The sequence below is a fragment of the Chiroxiphia lanceolata genome, chromosome 2, assembly GCF_009829145.1.
Source record: "Chiroxiphia lanceolata isolate bChiLan1 chromosome 2, bChiLan1.pri, whole genome shotgun sequence".
In the NCBI taxonomy this organism is placed as follows: domain Eukaryota; kingdom Metazoa; phylum Chordata; class Aves; order Passeriformes; family Pipridae; genus Chiroxiphia; species Chiroxiphia lanceolata.
Window position 1 is genome coordinate 64,638,177 of NC_045638.1, and position 12,980 is coordinate 64,651,156.

General features: G+C 37.6%; 1 long non-coding RNA gene across 1 annotated transcript; it reads left to right on the forward strand.

Annotated features, from left to right (window-relative positions):
* Nucleotides 1-345: 345 nt before the first annotated feature.
* Nucleotides 346-11,427, forward strand: LOC116783443. The gene is made up of 3 exons (XR_004355686.1): nt 346-429; nt 6,587-6,591; nt 11,416-11,427. It is a non-coding gene; the product is annotated as an uncharacterized LOC116783443 (long non-coding RNA).
* The last annotated feature ends 1,553 nt before the right edge of the window (nt 11,428-12,980 follow it).

Here is a 12,980-nt window from a genome sequence, read left to right on the forward strand (position 1 = left end):
TGAAAGGAGTCTTCTAATGAACTGTGGAAGGAAGACGGTATGTGTAGAGAATTGGCTAGCAGGACAAGGACATATGGATATGGCTAAAGCTATGGACGAGCTGTTAGAGTATAGAACACAGCTTGTCCAGGCCAATGAGAAAATCTGAGATAGCAAGGCCATGGCAAGACTACAGTGTCTGTGTACGTGCTAGTTGGCTTGTAAACAGGATGTTGTGATTAGCAAAACAAAAGCAACTGAGAGCCACTTGTGTCAACAAAAGAAGGGAGTAAAGGCGGAATCAACATTTAAGCAAGAACCAGTAATGAGCTTAGCTTTGCAATATGTATGAGCTAATTATAAAGCATATATTAAGCTGTTAGCAGTGTTCAATAAATGAAACTTGCTGATTCTCATATTGAGCGTCTCTCTCTTCCCTCGTCACGACAGGTATGTAGTGGAAATATTACAAGGAAATTGTTCTTGCATATAAATCATGTAGAAATAGTAGATAATATGGCAAAGCAGTAATATTTTGAACTTTAAGAGCCCATCCATGTTGGATGTATGATGATTTCAAGGAATTGTATAATTGGAATTGTGCAGAAGGTTTCCTGCAAAGAGCAGCAGGACCTGGCTTTTCTGATAGCTGATAAGATTAGTGGAAGTAACTATCAAGAAACAAATCTCTGTCAGATGTTTGAAAGACAGGTTGCACTGGGAAAAATAACATCAAACAAAGAAAAATAAGTTTCTTAACTGGAATGCATTGATGGTTAATAATCTACAGTAGAAACTAATAGCCCTGTTTTCAGCTTTAATATCAGCACAGAATGTAGAGTCTAATGCCATTTTGACATAATAAAGTAAAAAGTTGCAATGCATGATCTTTGGAAATAAGAACATCAGTTACAGTGGAACTGACAACCAAATGAGGTTTTGTATATCTAAACCTCTGAAGTGAGTATGAGCAGAAAATTTACGGGAGTTTTTTTAACGGTTAAGGACTATCACTGTAGAGGACAGCAAATGACTCACAGGGCATTAACAAGAAGAGGAATTTTTAATGAAAAACAAACATATAAGAAATCATGATTATAAAACAGATTTATACCTATGACAGTGTGTGTGTATGTGTGTGAATTTGACTTGACATAAATTATAAACCAATTACAAATATTTTACTTATAGATTAAAAAGAAGTTTTTCAAAAATCTCATTATGCACTGAAATAAATATATAAAGTGTAATTCTTAAAGGTAAAAACCAGAAGAGTCCTATCCTGTTCATGATACAGACAAGTACTACCAGATATGCAGGTGTTATTTACCTCTAGGAGAACCATTCCTTCCACATTAACAACACAACTAGGTCTCCCCCATTTACACCCCCCCTAAATTCAGTGTGGGAATACAAGTTTTCTTCCACATTTCTAATTATCTACAATGACTATATAATTACTGGAAAACTAATTGGTATCTATTACTTTCTCAGAAGTAGTGTTGAACCTCTGTTAGTGCTTCTAGCTATGCTGTCAAACTGGGATACCAGCATGACCAACATGACTCTATCCTTTAGAGTCATGGTGAGTATATTCCATAATTTTAAAAGGGTATTGCTAAATTACCTGTTACCTACAAATCTCAACTTGAACATTTTGATATTCTGCGAAATGCCTACTTCTTACTATCTTGTTCAATCATCTTTAGCAGGGAGCTCTCTGTGATTTTGTTCAAATGAAGCTGAAAACTGGTAACTCAAGTGGACAAAGACAATCTGTCTGTGGGATCTGTGTCACATACAAGACATATTTGAAACATTCTGCATATTGAAAGGCTTGTCATTAAAATAATCAATGGAGAAGTGCAACTAAAGAAGCAAAAGTTACCAGTGGACTGCAGTGACCTTTGGAATTTTTCTGTCACCCAATGGTGTGATTGTGTGACTGTCCTTGATTGTCTCTGTTGAGTCTAATATGACCTGGGTTTGCTGATGAGACGTATTTTTTGTTTTCACTGTCTTTTCCTTATGATGCTTCTATCTGGAAGGATTTTTTGTCAATTTAAGGAACACATTTTATTAGCTGGGATGCTCAGTGCTCCGTTGCTAGCAAGCTTTCTATGGTTATATATAGTAATCAATCAGTGTCACTTAGGAAACGACAGATTGAATGAATGAAGATTTCATATACTGTAGAATATTACTTTCTTAGTACAGCAGCTCTGACTTTTACATGAAATTTTATTTAACTGAAAACACATATGAGAGTGGCATTCTGCATTTTAATTCACCATTTAGCAGAAAAGTTGTACTTTAAGCCTACAGTTTTGTCTTTTACATAAGGACATTTTTCAAATATTTACGGATTTTTGTTTTTTTTGAAACAACATTTTTTGTATACATATTAGAATGCTGCTCTATAATTATAAATTTCTTCCTAAAATGTTTGATTGCTATATTTTATCCTCAGTAATTCAGAGAATATTTTTTCTAATAAATATTTAACATAATACTTCAAAATAAATGAGTAAGAATGAAAACAGTGCCATCTGCTTGCTCAGCTTGACACACATTACTACTTAGTTTAGCCAGTAATTTATTTTCTATTTGCAGTAAATTTGGAGCAAAACTTCCATAGTATCTCCTAAATGAGTTAAAACTACTGAAGACAAATGTAAAAAGAAAGATTGAAATAGATTCTGGATAGACAATGGATTTACAGCAGCAAAAATAATGGAGAACTCTGGCTAAGCTTTCTGCCAAACTTCAAGTACTTACTTACTGGTACTTTTATTTCACATGTATAGAATGTTTTAAATTAGCATGGTTGATATTTAAAGATCACTCTTTATAACCTGTTTTAAGTCTACACATGCGAAGGAACAACTAACAAAGGCTACTACAACAATATTTTTGGTTTATTTGTTTTCATTTTTTTTTAATGTTGAACTGGTGCTAACAGAGGGTGGTAGATTGCTGGATTCCATCTGTTGAAGTTGGACATCTGCAGTCTGTAATCTCTGGCTATGATAGGCATTGTTCTTCAAATTGTCATAGAGCCCTGAAGATGTTGGTTTTGCTTCTTTTGAACAAGAGACCAGCTGCAGAATTCTTCTGTCATTGCACCTCACCATTACACTACAACAGAGGATCAGATCAGGGTAAAAAGCCTCATTGTGGTAGCTAAAAAACAGACAAAAAATAAAAAGTGTACTGAGAAATACTCGCAGTCTGGCCTTTGGCAATAATGAAGAGGTAGATGAGCCAGGTGGAGAGGGATGGAAACAGTGAGATACAAAAGCTGAAGTGAAACAGGAAAGTTATTTAATGTTAATAGCTTTCTAACAATTTCTAGCACAGTAGATATTGTCAACAGGGAGACATAGAGTGAGAGCATGAGAGTATATAAAAGGAATTAGTGGGTGGTCAAATCATTTTCAGTGTGAAAGACTGGGAAAACCCAAACAAACATTTTACAGAAATCCTATTCCTGAAAAAAAAAAAAAAAGAGTTGTCCAGAGATTAAAAAGAAAGCAGTTTAATGACAGTTTATAAGTCACCAGCCAGCCAGGCAAACAAAAACTACAACAAAAGAAAGCAACCAAGCAACCAAAAAAACCCCCACCCCTACTGTCTTAATATTTCAGTGTGTTTAAGATAGATTTACTGCTAAAAGGGTAGAGAAATGGTCTAAGGAATTTTTATATTCAAGACTGATGGGAAAGTTTGGACTGTAAAGGAAGCTGAACAAGTCTCTAAGGCATACATTTATGAAAGCTAACCTGAATATGACCGTATTATCACAGCTTTGTATACACATAAGTGACAGGATCCTCCACTGTGGCCAGAGCACCGATGTGGATTTGTCTTTTCCTCAAAGAGTGAATCCTCTGCAGCAAAAGAATTCCTGAACTGAAATGCTCAGTTTTGTTAGGACACAGAAATCTTCTAACTGAGGAGTTTTGCTGGGCAGAGAGAGGAAAACTAAAGGACATTGATAATGAAGCCCACCACATGCTCACTGTGGCTTTTTCTTCAGTCTTGCTCACATCAGCAGCTTTCAGTGCTTCCTGGCTGACATAAACTGTCTTGTTTGTTTGACAGCTGTTCTGTGTCATTAATTCTCCTAGTGTTCATGGAGATGGATCACGTCAAGGACTCATTTTTATTTGTGTTCATGGTCATCTTATGAAAGATCATGAGTGGCGGTCTGAAAAATCAAAGCTAGACACGATTCCAGTATGGGGAAACTGGAATGCTTTATTGAACACGAGAACACAATTTTAAAGGTGTCTGGGGCTGGACATGTTAATGAAGGGGACAACCTATGTTAATTGTGGAGTTACACAAGTTTTTACTGCAATTTCCAAATAGTTAATTTTTTTTGTAGTAGGATTACATGGGGGATAGAGGGATTACAGGGGTTTAGACATGGTTTTAAGAATCATCTCAAAAAGTCCTTTCTTAATTCTTCTTGGAGCCAGGTTTGTATCTCTGGGTTGCACATCAACAGGTCTCAGGACAAGGGTCCAAATTTCTTGAATAACGAGATGTTTGTCAGCCTTGTTTTCCGAGGTTTGTGATTCAACTTTACCGAACTTCCTTTTGCTGAAAGCTGGGTTTGGGCTCCCACAATCATGTTTATTTAGAAATATTTCTTTTTCTTTTCTTTCTTGGCCCTCAAGGATTCTTCAAACCAGTTGAAATATGTATTATACCTGTATGATTAAATATGTTTTTGCAAATGGATGAATAGGAAAAACACGCTTCTCATCACATAATGACAGTCTGATAATGAAGAAAATTATCAAATTCCCACTAGTTTAAAATCCTAGTTGTCAAAAAGAAATTCTTACTCTCAGAAGCACAAAAATTCTATAGGTCAGAAATAATTTTTTGCTATTTGGTGTTGCTTCTATCATGGAAAAGATAAATCCAACTTACTCAGATAATTAAGAAAGTTTTATGGTTGATTATTACCAAAAGTCACAACCAGCTGAGTAATTTCACTCCCACAATGAAGAATTAGAGTTATTAATTCCTGACTCTGAGATGAATTTGCTGGAAAAAATTTGGGAAAGAGAGAGAGGGTAAAGTTTTCAAAAGTGGGCTGGAATCCTGAATATTTTCTCTCTTGATTGACTAAACTTGAAAGCATTAATTTTTAATTTTTACCCCCCCTTTTTTTTCCTAACGTCTCCGTGCCTCAATCTGTGAAATCTTAAAGAAAGTGCTTCCACATTTGATTATAACTCCTTGTCAACTGGATGGCTTTAACTGTAGTCTAGAAAGGATGGAATATATTTTCTGAGTCAAAATAGGCACCTTTACGAAATTTAATTTTCTAGCATTACACAGTACTTTTCAACTGAAGAGTTCATAGAAAAATGTTGTGATTACTTTTAGGAATTACACCACTATTCCTAATAACTCAGAGCTGAAACATCTGTCAGAAAAAAAGCAGGGGTTTTTACATATAGATGGAAGCAATGTTAAAGTTGTTTTGAGAATTAGATTACCACATTCCTTCTGTATATTCATTTTGATATATATACAGAAAAAAGTTTCTTAACTGTGTGTTAATTTTTGAAGTAGAAATATAATTTCTATTTCTATTTTATCATGACCATTTTCCAACTGAATTCAGAATTTTTTTTTATTTAATGCATTAGATGCTCCTATTTCAGTGTTTTTACCAATGTATCTGACAGACATTTTAGGATAACGCTGTCCATGATTCAAGGTTTTGATGTCATATGATTTCACCTAATATAGTCAGGTCTTTAAAAATATGAACTCCTGTAGTCTGTTACAACTAATACTGGTTTTAAAAGACTGATAAGCTACTAAGATGAATGCAAAAAGACTTATTGCAATATTTATTAGTCTGTAAGTTTTCTAACTTTAAAGGAACATGCTACTCTTCTGATAACAGTTGCAGTAAGATGAAGATTATTCCATCGTTTTTCTGCCCTGCAATAACAAGCATTTTGAATTTTACTGTAATACAACATACATTAACTTTCTATTCAGTGATCAAATAGAGAACATTTTTGTTTTACAAGCTTATCTACATTTTCATACTTTTCTGTAGCTTTTTTGCAAAATATCCATTATAGACTCTGACTTTTAAAATGATACTACTTTTCTTCATACTTTTCCAATGTTTTTTCAAATTATTTTATTTTCCAATATTACTTTTAAATTGAAAGAAAAAATATTCTTATAAATATGTTAGAGAGTCTCTTGACTCTATAGGACTTGAAGTCAGTAAGGATAAGGTGGAGTGCCTGTGGATCAGAATCAAGGGGAAGGCCAACAAGGCTGACATTCTTCTGGGAGTCTGTTATAGACCGTCCAACCAGGATGAAGGGGTGATGAATTATTCTGCAAGCAGCTGGTGGATGTCTCAAAATCACCAGCCCTTCTTGTTGTGGGCAACTTGAACCTGCCGGATGTCTGGTGGGAACTCAATACAGCAAAGAAGAGGCAGTCTAGGAGATTTCTAGAGTGTATAGAGGATAATTTCCTGCTCCAGCTGGTAAATGAGCTTACCAGGGGTGGGGCCCTGCTATACCTGCTGTTCACAGAGAGGGGCTTGTGGGAGATGTGGTGGTTGGAGGCTGTCTGGGGCACAATGACCATGAAATAATAGAGTTTTCAATACTCAGAGACACGAAGAGTGCCATCAAAAAATCTTCTACCCTGGACTTCCAGAGGGCAGATTTTAGCCTACTCAAAAGACTGGTTCAGAGGGTACTTTGAGAAATAGCCCTTGAAGACAAAGGGGTCCAGGAGGGATGGACATGCTTCAAGAAGGAAGTCTTGAAAGCACAGGAACTGGCTGTCCCAGTCTGCCGAAAGGTGAGCTGTTGGGAAGACGACCAGCCTTTCTGAACAGGGACATTTTAAAGGAAATTAGGGGAAAAAAGAGAGCTTACCGACTATGGAAAAAAGGGCTGGCTACTCATGAAGAGTTTAGGAATATAGTTAGGTCATGTAGAAAGAAAATTAGAGAGACAAAGGCACAATTTGAACTCAATTTAGCCACTTCTGTTAGGGATAACAAAAAGTGCTTCTACAGATGCATCAATAGCAAAAGGAGGGGTAAAGAAAACCTCAATTCTTTGTTGGACATGGGGGGGAACATAATCACCAAACATGGGGAAAAGGCTGAGGAACTTAATACCTTTTTTGCCTCAGTTTTCAACAGTAAGACAGGTTGTCCTCGGGACAACTGGCCTCCAGAGCTGGTAGACAGAGACAGGAAGCTGAATAGCCCCCCTGTAGTCCAGGAGGAAACAGTTAGCAACCTGCTGAGCCACTTGGATCCTCACAAGTCTATGGGACGAGATGGGATCCATCCTACGGTGATGAGGGAGCAGGCAGAAGAGCTCGCCAAGCCGCTCTCCATCATCTACCAACAGTCCCGGCTCACTGGGGAGGTCCCAGATGATTGGAAGTTGGTCAATGTCACTCTGAGACACAAAAATGGCTGCAAAGAAGACCTGGGAAACTACAGGTCCGTCAGCCTGACCTCAGTGCCTGACAAGGTTATGGAGCAGATCATCCTAAGTGCAATCACACAGCACCTACAAGATGGACAAGGGATCAGATCCAGCCAGCACAGATTTAGGAGGGGCAGGTCCTGTCTGACCAACCTGATCTCCTTTTATGATCAGGTGACCTGCCTGGTGGATGAGAGGAAGGCTGTGGATGTGGTCTATCTGGACTTCAGCAAAGCCTTTGACACCGTCTCCTACAGCACACTCCTGGAAAAGCTGGCAGCCCATGTCTTGGACAGGGGCACTCTCTACTGGGTTAAGAACTGGCTGGAGAGCCGGGCCCAGAGAGTGGTGGTGAATGGTGCTGCATCCAGTTGGCAACCAGTCACTAGTGATACCCCCAGGGATCAGTGTTGGGCCCAGTTCTATTTAATATCTTTATTGATGATCTGGATGAGGGGATTGAGTGTACCATTAGCAAATTTGCAGATGACACCAAGTTGGGGAGGAGTATCAATCAACTGGAAAGCAGAAGGGCTCTTCAGAGGGACCTGGACAGGCTGGAGAGTTGGGCTGAGTCCAATGGGATGAGCTTCAACAAGGCCAGATGCTGGGTCCTCCACTTTGGTCACAACAAACCCATGCAGCACTACAGGTTGGGGACAGAGTGGCTGGAGAGCAGCCAGGCAGAAAGGGACCGGGCAGAAAGTTTGGATTGACAGGAAGCTGAACATGAGCCAGCAGTGTGCCCAAGGGGCCAAGAAGGCCAATGGCATCCTGGTCTGTACTAGGAACAGTGGGGCCAACAGGTCCAGGGAAGTGATTCTTCCCCTGTACTCAGTGCTGGTGAGGCCACATCTGAAGCTCTGTGTCCAGTTCTGGGCCCTTCAGTTCAGGAAGGATACTGAGGTGTTGGAGCAGGTCCAGAGAAGAGCAACAAGGCTGGTGAAAGGACTGGAGCACAAGTCCTGTGAGGAGAGGCTGAGGGAGCTGGGGTTGTTTAGCCTGGAGGAGGCTCAAGGGAGACCTCATCACTCTCTACAACTACCTGAAAGGAGGTTGTAGCCAGGTGGGTATCTGTCTCTTCTCCTGGGCAACCAGCAGTAGGACAAGAGGGCACAATCTTGGACATTAAGAAGAAAATTTTTACAGAGAGACTAATCAGATATTGGAATGGGCTGCCCAGGGAAGTGATGGATTTACTGTTCCTGGAGTATTTTAAGGTGAGACTGGATGTGGCACTTAGAGCCATGGTCTAGTAACCATCGTGGTGTTGGATCAAGGGTTGGACTTGATGATCTCAAAGGTCTTTTCCAACCCAGTTGATTCTATGATTCTTTTCTATGATTCTATGCTTAGAAAAAAATATGTCAGAAACTAATTCCACTTTGTATGCACATGAAAAAAATGCAAGGATTTGCCCTTGGGGATAATACATACAATTTGCATACACACCTACATATATGCTCAAATATACCTCATTAGGATAACTTTTTTCAGAAAATCATAACTTTAAATGCAAATTATGTCCAACTGCAACTGAAAAAAATTACAAAGGACAAACTATGAATAACTTTTTGGTGTTTTTAATAGCAGTTGGCCTTTAATAACTTAGTAGGCTACATATGTTATCAATGGTATATCTGCAATGAAATGCTTTCCTTGCTCCTTAATATAAGTCACACATCCCTTAGTAGTTGCATCCATTTTAAGAGCAATAGTCCACAGTCACAGGGCCCTGAGTACCCTGACCCAAGTCTCTACTTTCAGTAGAGGGTAGGACAAAATTCTCTCCATAGGTCATCTCCTACCCAGACATTTCTATTATTCTGCACTGTCCTTTAGTGAAGTTTAAGCAACAGAAATGCAGCAGTACAGTGCATTTCAGTGCTAGAAGACATTTTGAGATGAGTAGGAGAGTCTTCATGAAGGACACAGAGCACAGCTGGCAAAAAAGTCCTTTCTTCATATACAGTCATTTGTTCAAACATAAACATGCACAAATTTTGGCTCAAAAACGCTTGGGAATTTTTTTTTTTTTTTTTTTTTTTACTTCTTTAACTATCTCTCATTAGCTAGAATTTCCATTACCAGAAACTTTTTGTGTGGTGAAGTACACTCACCAATCAATAGACTCAATTTCCATTGGAAATAGGTATTTCTTTAAGATACTCAGAGATGGAGCTTACCACACTGCTGTGTTTATTTTAATAATCTGTTTAATTCTGTCAAAATGGACACAAGCTTTTTTTATTAACATCCAAGCTGAAACTCTCCTTCACCATTTCTTCCCACTACTAGACCACTTGCAGAAAATTTTCTCAAATGCTCACAGAAATCAAACTTCACTAGTCAGTTATAGTGGATGAAAATCGGCTTGTGAAGCCTTAAAAGCCTGCAATTTATCATTAATTCAAATGGTACAAACTCATTTAATTTGTATGAAAGCTGTCCCATGATCCTGTAAAGCACCTAAGGATAGAGTCAATAAGAATAAGGCATTCAAAGGATACTTCAGACAAAACTAAGATAGCAAAGCTTGCAATCTAAAATAAGTAAATAATTAAATAAGTAAAAATGGTTTGACATTAACAATCTCTAGGAGCACTCTGTTTATAGGTAAGCACAGGGCAGTACTCCAGTCTAAATATCTCCCAATCTCTCTTCCAGTTGCTCCTGACCTGCACGGAGGAGCTGGGGGCTCTTCTGTGTAAGTCCCCATATCTAAATGGAAGATTCGACCTAGTTGAACTGACAGCATTTAGTATGTAGTGGAAGTGCTGGTCTGAGAAAAGACAAGCTATATTTAATGTTCCGTGAAGATGTTCACAACTAACACACTTTTATTTATTCTTTTAATAGTGTCATCCTGCTGTTAGGTACCCTGAGTATCTCTGTTTCTTCCATGTAGCTGTGCTACCTTTCTAGACTCTGGTCCCAGGACTGCTTCTGTATTTGCCTACTGAAACTTAATTTACAAGTACTTTTTGGAGCAATGCTTGGAAGCCAGATTTTTCCCAGCTAGTTCCATAATCACTGGAAAGTATATACTCAGCCTATCCCTCAAATTATTTTCCTCTGTCCTCTCCTGAAGTGGTAACTTCTAGAAATAAGTTGATATAACTGTTTCCATTTATAGAAGCTCTTCATGACTAGCTGTTTCCCATATTACATTCTGTAAGAGTGAGTGGTAATGTTTTATACATATTTGCATATGGAAAAAGCACCGTTTCAGTGCTATTAGATCATGAAATTCTAGTCATGCAGTTTATAGTGAAACCGTTGGAGAATGATTACCTTCAGTAAATGTAAGAAAATGATAGGACTTTGTCCAATTACAGAAAATTCTATTTCTATTTCTTGTCTCTTATAATTTCTAAAATAGAAATTGGTATGTATAAAGATTTTGAGATGCATCTATCAGACTGCATTCAATCTCCTTCTATGGAGAAGATGTAGATTGGTCTCAAGGAAAAGAAAGAAAAAGGATGCAGAGGCTAGTGACTTGCATAAATTGATACAAGAAGCATTGTGAGCCCCTGAGCATATATGCATAGTGATACTCTTCCAGGCTCCCCATTTTAGGAAAAAGAACATGATTAGTTCCTGGTAGGCTGATCCTGGCCAACAACTATTGAAAGCATTCTGGGTGCTCTCTGATAGACGTCACAGAATATGGAGAATATTTCAGGCAGCATTGATTTATTTGAGAGCTTTACCAAACTTTAGCCTAATGGTGCTTGATGAAGAGTGTAAGATCTTTATTCCCTGGCTTCTCTTGTGTCCTATTCTGTTACATGTTTTCTGACATACTGGTGTTTTGCACAACAGCTGTGTGCAGAGGGCTGGGAGAAATATCTGTCAAAGATGCCATTTCCCACAACATGTCCTCAAGTAGTCTCTAATACAATTGTTGTCCATCCTTCTACAGAGTGGTGTGACACATATAAAAAAGACTTTGTATAGGTACTTGGTTATTGGTTTTAGGGCATTTCTTTACATTGCTACTTAGAAAATATATAGACTCAAAAGAGTAACATTTAAAATCTAACCATATACATTAATTTTTACTGATTGACCTGAGTTGCACACATCACAACATCAGCTCCATTAGCTTTGGAGTTCTAGCACCATTTTGATGGATTTCTCAATTCAGGTGCCTAGATTTTGTGGCCAAAGCTCTTAGACTTGTTTGATAAAGATGCCAGTATGCCTTTACAGGACAGATAAATAAATATTTATTTATTTAATAAAATACTCCTACAAGTACATAAATCTGTAGCTTTGGGCCCCATAGTAAATAGTTTTGAAAGGAAACTATATAGCTTTGGAATGAACCAGAACTCTTTCTCCTCAGATGTAACAAACTCTCTTTTCAGATTAAATTACATAGCTCACACACTGCACAGTTTAATCACAGACAAATGTAAGTTTCTATAGTTAGGTTATTTTATGCCAAGGTTTTTGTCTTTTCAAGATTTTACAGCAAAACTACAAATCAAAATACAAATCCAGTATATTAATTATTACTTCTGATTCCCGCAGCGCCAATTAATGTCAAGTCACCCACCACTGAATAAAATTAGAGATTCTGAGAAATGTTCTTGACATTAATAAAAGCTCAACAGCCATTATTTGCTTCATATACTCCAAAGTAATCTTGATTAGTGCTTAGGGAGCAATGTACTTTTTCTCTCAGCTTAATGTCGATGTAGTTTTAAAAAGATAAAAAAGTCCTCCTGTTTTTTGATATGAAGATATTTTAAGAGTGTATTTTTTGTTTCTGATATTAATTAAACTAAAAAATTTGTTTATGAAATGAGCTTGACATTGACATTTTGCTTATGAGAGAATATAACAATAGAAAAAGGTGTACCATTTATGCTTTCAATAACTTATTGCAGGTTGAGACATAAAATGACAAGGAAAGAGCAAATTTGAGAACATGAGCTGATGAAAACTGGGGATATAGATTTGAAAACAATGGTGAAGTTGTACAATTAGTTAAAGAACAGTTTGAAACCAGTGAAGAAGAAACGCAGAAGGAGAAGACCCAGGCAATGAAATTGTACTGCATTAGAACTCTAAAGAGTAAACTAAGACTTCTTCTATTTTAAAAAAGCATAATGTACAGAATTTGAACTTCTGTTTAAAACTGTTTGTCTTATCACATTTGTTAACACAAATCAAATTATTAAACTCTCAGATATTGATAGCAGAGCAACTGATATGGACCAGCACCTTTACAATTAAAAGCAATTCTTAAATGTATGTAATGCCTTACTGGCATAGGGAAGAGGGGGAGAAAAGGAGGATGAATAGCTCTCTTTAGTTGTACTGCTTTTGTACCTGTGAGTCTGCTGAAGGTAGTCCTGCTTCTCTCCTGTAAATCCATTACTTTCACTGGAATTGGGTGGTTCCCAGAGAGATTCCTTCCTAACTGCTGAAAGAAACAGCAATTTGTCCTGACTCCGGCCAGGACAGTGTTAATTTTTG